Source organism: Lissotriton helveticus, chromosome 10 (assembly GCF_964261635.1).
Source record: "Lissotriton helveticus chromosome 10, aLisHel1.1, whole genome shotgun sequence".
Lineage (NCBI taxonomy): Eukaryota > Metazoa > Chordata > Amphibia > Caudata > Salamandridae > Lissotriton > Lissotriton helveticus.
The window spans coordinates 254,825,798-254,831,754 of record NC_136071.1 but is presented as its reverse complement, the minus strand read 5'-3'; positions in this window follow the sequence as shown (position 1 = coordinate 254,831,754).

The window sequence follows — 5,957 nt, the reverse complement described above, 5'->3', positions numbered from 1 at the left end:
GGCCTACGCCCTATCTTGGACCTACGGAACGTCAACGGCTTCCTCCGGAAGGAGAAGTTCAAGATGCTGACAATGGCTCAGGTCTTAGCTGCCCTAGACCCTGGAGACTCGATGGTAGCGTTGGACTTGCAGGATGCTTATTTTCACATCCCCGTCCTGCCGGCCCACCGGCGTTACCTGCGGTTCACGGTAGGCCACAAGCACTTTCAGTTTACCGTGCTCCCCCTTCGGCCTTACCAGTGCCCCACGGGTGTTCACGAAAGTGAAGGCGGTGGTCGCAGCTCATCTGCGCAGGTTAGGGGTTTCAGCCTTCCCCTACCTCGACGACTGGTTGTTGAAGGTGGGCTCGCCCCAGACAGTCGTCAGCCACCTCCAGACTACGGCCGACCTCCTGCACCTGCTGGGGTTCTCCATCAATGTGCCGAAGTCGCACCTGTGTCCCTCTCAGAAGCTCCTCTTCATCGGAGCGGTTCTAGACTCGGCGCAGTTTCGGGTTTATCCTCCCGAACAGCGGGTTCAGGATATTCAGGCTCTGATTCCGATCTTTCAGCTGTTATCCCGAGTCTCGGTCAGGTTGACGCTGCAGCTTCTGGGGCTGATGGCTTCCTGCATCCTTCTGGTGCATCACGCCAGGTGGCGGATGCCGGCTCTGCAGTGGGACCTGAAATTTCAGTGGGCCCAGCATTAGGGCAACTTGTCCAACCATGTCTTGATCTCGGAGGGCACTGCAAGACAGTTGCAGTGGTGGCTCACGGACCGCGATTGGGTCAGTGGCAGAGCCCTCTCCCTACCCCAACCGGAGCACGTAGTTGTGACTGGTGCGTCCCTCCAGGGCTGGGGGGGCCACATGGAAGAGGCGGAGATCAGAGGACTCTGGTCTCAAGCGGAGTCCCAGCTCCATATCAACCTTCTGGAGCTGCGGGCGATCCGGCTTGCACTGAAGGCATTCCTCCCATCTGTCCGGGGGAGTGTAGTGCAGGTGTTCACGGACAACACCACCGCCATGTGGTACTGCAACAAACAGGGCGGGGTGGGGTCGTGGACCCTATGCCAGGAGGCTCTGTGCCTTTGGCAGTGGCTGGAACATCAGGGCGTGACCCTGGTGGTTAAACACCTGGCAGGTTCCCTGAACGCCAGGGCAGACAAACTCAGCTGTCGGTGCATGATGGTCACGAATGTCGTCTGAACTCGGACGTGGCGCAAGGCATCTTTCAGCAGTGGGGAAGAGCCTTGGTTAGATCTATTCGCCACAGAATGTCATCAGTTCTGCACGTTGGAATTTCCAAGGCGGCACTCGCTCGGAGACGCTTTTCGTCGCGAGTGGAGTTGCGGTCTGTTGTACGCCTTTCTGCCTATACCACTTCTGCCCAGATTGCTGAAGAAGATCAAGCGCGACCGGGCCCAAGTCATCCTTGTGGCTCCAGACTGGGCACGAAGATACTGGTATCTGAGCTACTCAGCATGTCAGTCGATCCCCTGATTTGTCTGCCTCTTCAGGAGGACCTTCTGTTGCAGCAGTAGGGGACGGTCCTCCACCTGATCCTGTCTAGTCTCCACCTCCATGCTTGGAGAATGAGCGGCGACAGTTGAGGCCATTTGACTTGCCTCCTGAAGTTTGTGATGTGATTCTGGCAGCCAGGCGTCCCTCCACAAAGACAGTATACGCCTGCAGGCGGAACAGATTTGTGGCATGGTGCACAGCAAAGGCTGTGGATCCACTCTCTGCCCCCCTTTCTGAGGTTCTCCTCTTCTTTCTTTCTCTTGCCCAGCAGGGCTCTGCTCTGGGCACTATCAAGGGCTACCTTTCTGCCCTCTCCGCCTTCTTGAGGCTACCTCATCAGCCTTCTTTGCTCAAGTCCCCGATTGTTAACAGATTCTTGAAGGGCATCACTCATGTTTCCCCCTGTCCCATTCGTGATGCCCCAGTGGGACTTGAATCTGGTTTTGACTTACCTGATGTGCGCTCCCTTTGACCCGCTTCATAACTGTCCTCTTCGCCCTCTTACTCTGAAGACTGCTTTCCTGGTCGCTATCACCTCTGCCAGGAGAGTGAGTGAGCTCCAGGCTCTTTCCTCTAAACCTCCTTTCCTTTCTGTCCATCCGGACAAGGTTGTGGTGCGGACAAGACCCTCTTTCCTGCCCAAGGTAGTCACAGCCTTTCACATCGGGCAGTCCATCACCTTGCCCACCTTCTTTCCGCCTCCGCATCCCTCTAAAGAGGAAGAGCGGCTCCACCGTCTGGACCCAAAACGTGCGCTGTCATTCTATCTAGATCGCACACGCCAGTTCCGGGTGGATGACCAACTCTTTGTTGGTTACGTGGGCGCAAAGAAGGGGCGGGCGGGGCACAAACGGACCATCTCTCCGTGGGTCATGTTGTGCATCAAGGCATGCTACTCTTTGGCTAAAAAGGATTCTCCTGTTGAGCTGAGGGCCCATTCCACTCGGGCCACGGCGTCTACTACTGCCCTGGGCCGGGGAGTCCCCTTGCAGGACATTTGTCAGGCAGCTACGTGGGCCTCGCTGCACACGTTTGCAAAACACTACTCCCTGGACAGCCAAGTCCGGAGGGATGGCTTCTTTGGCCGTTCCGTCCTCCAGGACTTTCTGGTGTGATCATTGGTTCGCAGACCCACGGCCGGGGTTGGTATTGCTGGGGTATCTATTCTAAGGTAAGGAATCTAATACTAACCTGTTTCTTTCAGATGCACAAGTTACTTACCTTAGGTAACAATATATCTGTAAGAAACAGTAGTTAGTATTAGATTCCTTACCGCCCCACCCATCCTCCCTGTTCTGCGAACCGATATCTAGGGTTAAGGTCATCCCCTTTCAGGACCCTAGTTTCATGGGACCAGTGTTGGTTTTTATCATGGCTCTGCGTTTCTGGCGCGGAAAAGCTGTGTATAAGAACTGACGTCAGCGCGCGGACTCGGCGTCGAAGTACTCCGACGTCATCACGGCGCCAACGACGCTGACGATGGACGCAGAGCCGCGGACGACGCCTACCGACGCGCAAGGGTACTGCTACACAAACATTTCCGGATCCAGTCTGACGCCTGGGGTATTTTAAGGTAAGGAATCTAATACTAACTACTGTTTCTTACAGATATATCGTTACCGAAGGTAAGTAACTTGTGCGACTGAGCAAAAAGTACTGTACTACTTCCATGATCCCTCATGGGACAGTGTTGTCATGTTTGATAGTTGCCAAGAACTATTCTCTCCTTGGTAAGAGGAGTTTACAGTGGCACTGTGAGCTACTTAGGAATACAGGTGGACATACCCAATGGGGGTGTCTGGAATCCGTCTGGACACCAGTACCACAGTCTATGTTGTCTAAATGCGCTGCCCCTTATAGGAACTACATGACATGGCGCTGCCAACGTTGGTTTGGTACTTATTCAACCGTCAAATCTGAGTAGTTCAGTCGGCTCTCTCAGAGACCCCTACTCATATTTACCCAAAGACATATGGAGTGGAAAGGGGAAAATCTGTCACAGCGGAGTAGGCATATCCTATGTATTGGCTGTAGGTTTATTCAAGCTTGAAGGACAAATAGTTTCTATTGTGCATAAAACCTTATCTCAGTTTCCTTGAAACTTTTTTCTACAATGGCTGATGTAGACCTCGCTGCACCAGCACAACGTGCGAATGCAGTTAAGGAAGGAGAACAAGAAGGCGAAATAAACATTTCAGAAAATGTCAGAACTGCCCTTACTTTAAAACTAGCAGACTATGCAGTCACAGCTAGAGGTGGGACACTAACATTTGTGATTGAGGCACACGAATCCTATAGAACTGAGGTATTCTATTCATGGGTTAAATTCCCACAAGCAGATGCAAGCACAAATACATTTCAATCTTACACTGAAGGTGAAACACCAGAGGAATACTTTCCATATAATGACATTGAAGTTTCACTAACCTACCAGGAGCACATAAACTGGTTTAAAGGCACCCTGCCACACACAAAAAAAAGTAAGACTTGGTCCATTCGGCAGAGACGGAGCGACTTGGCCCATCCTAGCGGAAAACACACCGCATCCAGACATTGATACAATGCCGGTAGCAGACTTGCATCCGCTACACAGACAAATAACAAAACTTTACAGAAACCTGACACAATTTGTTATGAGAACGCTCACACTTCAGCCAACAAGAGCTACACCAGTGTGACAGATTTAGGGATCTACAGCTGAAATAACTCCATAAACTCTACACGGAGTTATAGGTAAAATGCTGACTAGACTTGAACAAATACCATTCTGGATAGCTCAGAAAATCACACTGTTAGAGACCGTGTTTCCACACACAAGCCCTCAGGAAAAAGACAGAATGCTAGCAATCTGCTTGGCAATGAGGATAGCTTCCCAGATAGAGGATTGTACCTCTTGGGGTACAATTTTTGCTCTCATATATACCAGAACTCAATAACAGTAATACCAGATGTATTAATGCACTCAATGTCCAACCCACCATCGTGGATTCAGCAAAATCTCTAGGCATAACCCTCGACACCAATCTCAACATGCAGCAACACATCAACAAGGCAACTAAGGGAGCGAATTTCCAAATCAATACCCTGAGGAAACTTAAACCTTTCCTCCCAGCCAATGACTTCCAAACCACAGTACAAGCACTAGTCATCCCTCGAATAGAATATGGCAGCGTCGCCCTCTGCGAACTCCCGCTAACTACTACCGCACCCCTAAGAGCTTCTCTAAACGCTGCAGCGAGGCTCATACCTGGGTCAAAAAAGCACTCTCATATTTCTACTGACTTGAAATCCCTGAACTGGCTGCCTTTTGAAGCCAGAATAAATCTGAAAATCGCCTGCATGACTCACAAGGCGGTACACCTGAACTCTCCCGGCTACCTCACTCAGAAGTTGACAATCTCTGGCAGCACTAGAGGCACAAACAATCTTCTGCTGAAACCCCGTAGATTCCGGAAGGAAAAAACATATAAACGCTCCTTCTCAGGAATGGCACCCAGAATCTGGAACTCACTCCCCCCCGAAACTAGGCTCATCTCTTCCACTACACTCTTTAAGAAAGAAGTAAAAGCTATCCTCATGACAAAATACACCTGAACTTTTAATTAGGTCTCCTTAAGAATAGGCACCGATCTGTATTACTTGTTTGACCCCGCTGCATATTTGCATTACTTGTAATATTAATTTACTGATTTACATGATTGGCTTTGCCCTCACTTATTTGTACTGTATGCTCCTCTGACTTAATTGTTTTGACTATGTTCGCTCATGTACCCCTTCTGTGTAAAGCGCTCTGATATCTGCAAAGATCTTGTCCGCGCTATATAAAACTTTCAAAATAAAAAATAAATAAATTAAGAGAAATACAGAAATAGTATGGAGCAGAACCTGCTCTGAACTTAGGGATGAAATTGTTGGGAAATTTTGCCCAGGTATCAAATTTTATGTTAGCAAACATAAAAGGGGAGGCTGCAGCAGTGGCAATGTGCCAACGTCTGAGGAATTTCACTCCTTTACAACAGGAGCGTCAATTACCTAAAATTATCAAAGATACCTATGCCGAATTAGGTAGAGATAGTTTGGGAGCTAGAGCAACAAAACCTCAACTCATGGGTGGACCAGAAAAGGCTAACACCAAGCAAGCACCTGATTCTTCCAAGAAGAAATGGGACAGTAAAAAAAAAAAATGAATAGAGAGAATAGGTCACAATCCAGGGGTGGATCTCCTCAACAGGAGCCCTCCAAAAGGAGGTACAACCTAAGCAATCATGATAACATAAAACAAAAACCTAACGGGTATCAGGATACTGATACACGTTACTTTCTGGGTTCATCAAAAACTCAGAGGGGAAGAACGGTCAGAACACAGACAAGAATGGACAAAGTCCACAGACACAAAGCGTACTTCAGTCTATAATATCAAAAAAGAAGATAAACCAAACTCAAAACCTCAATTTCA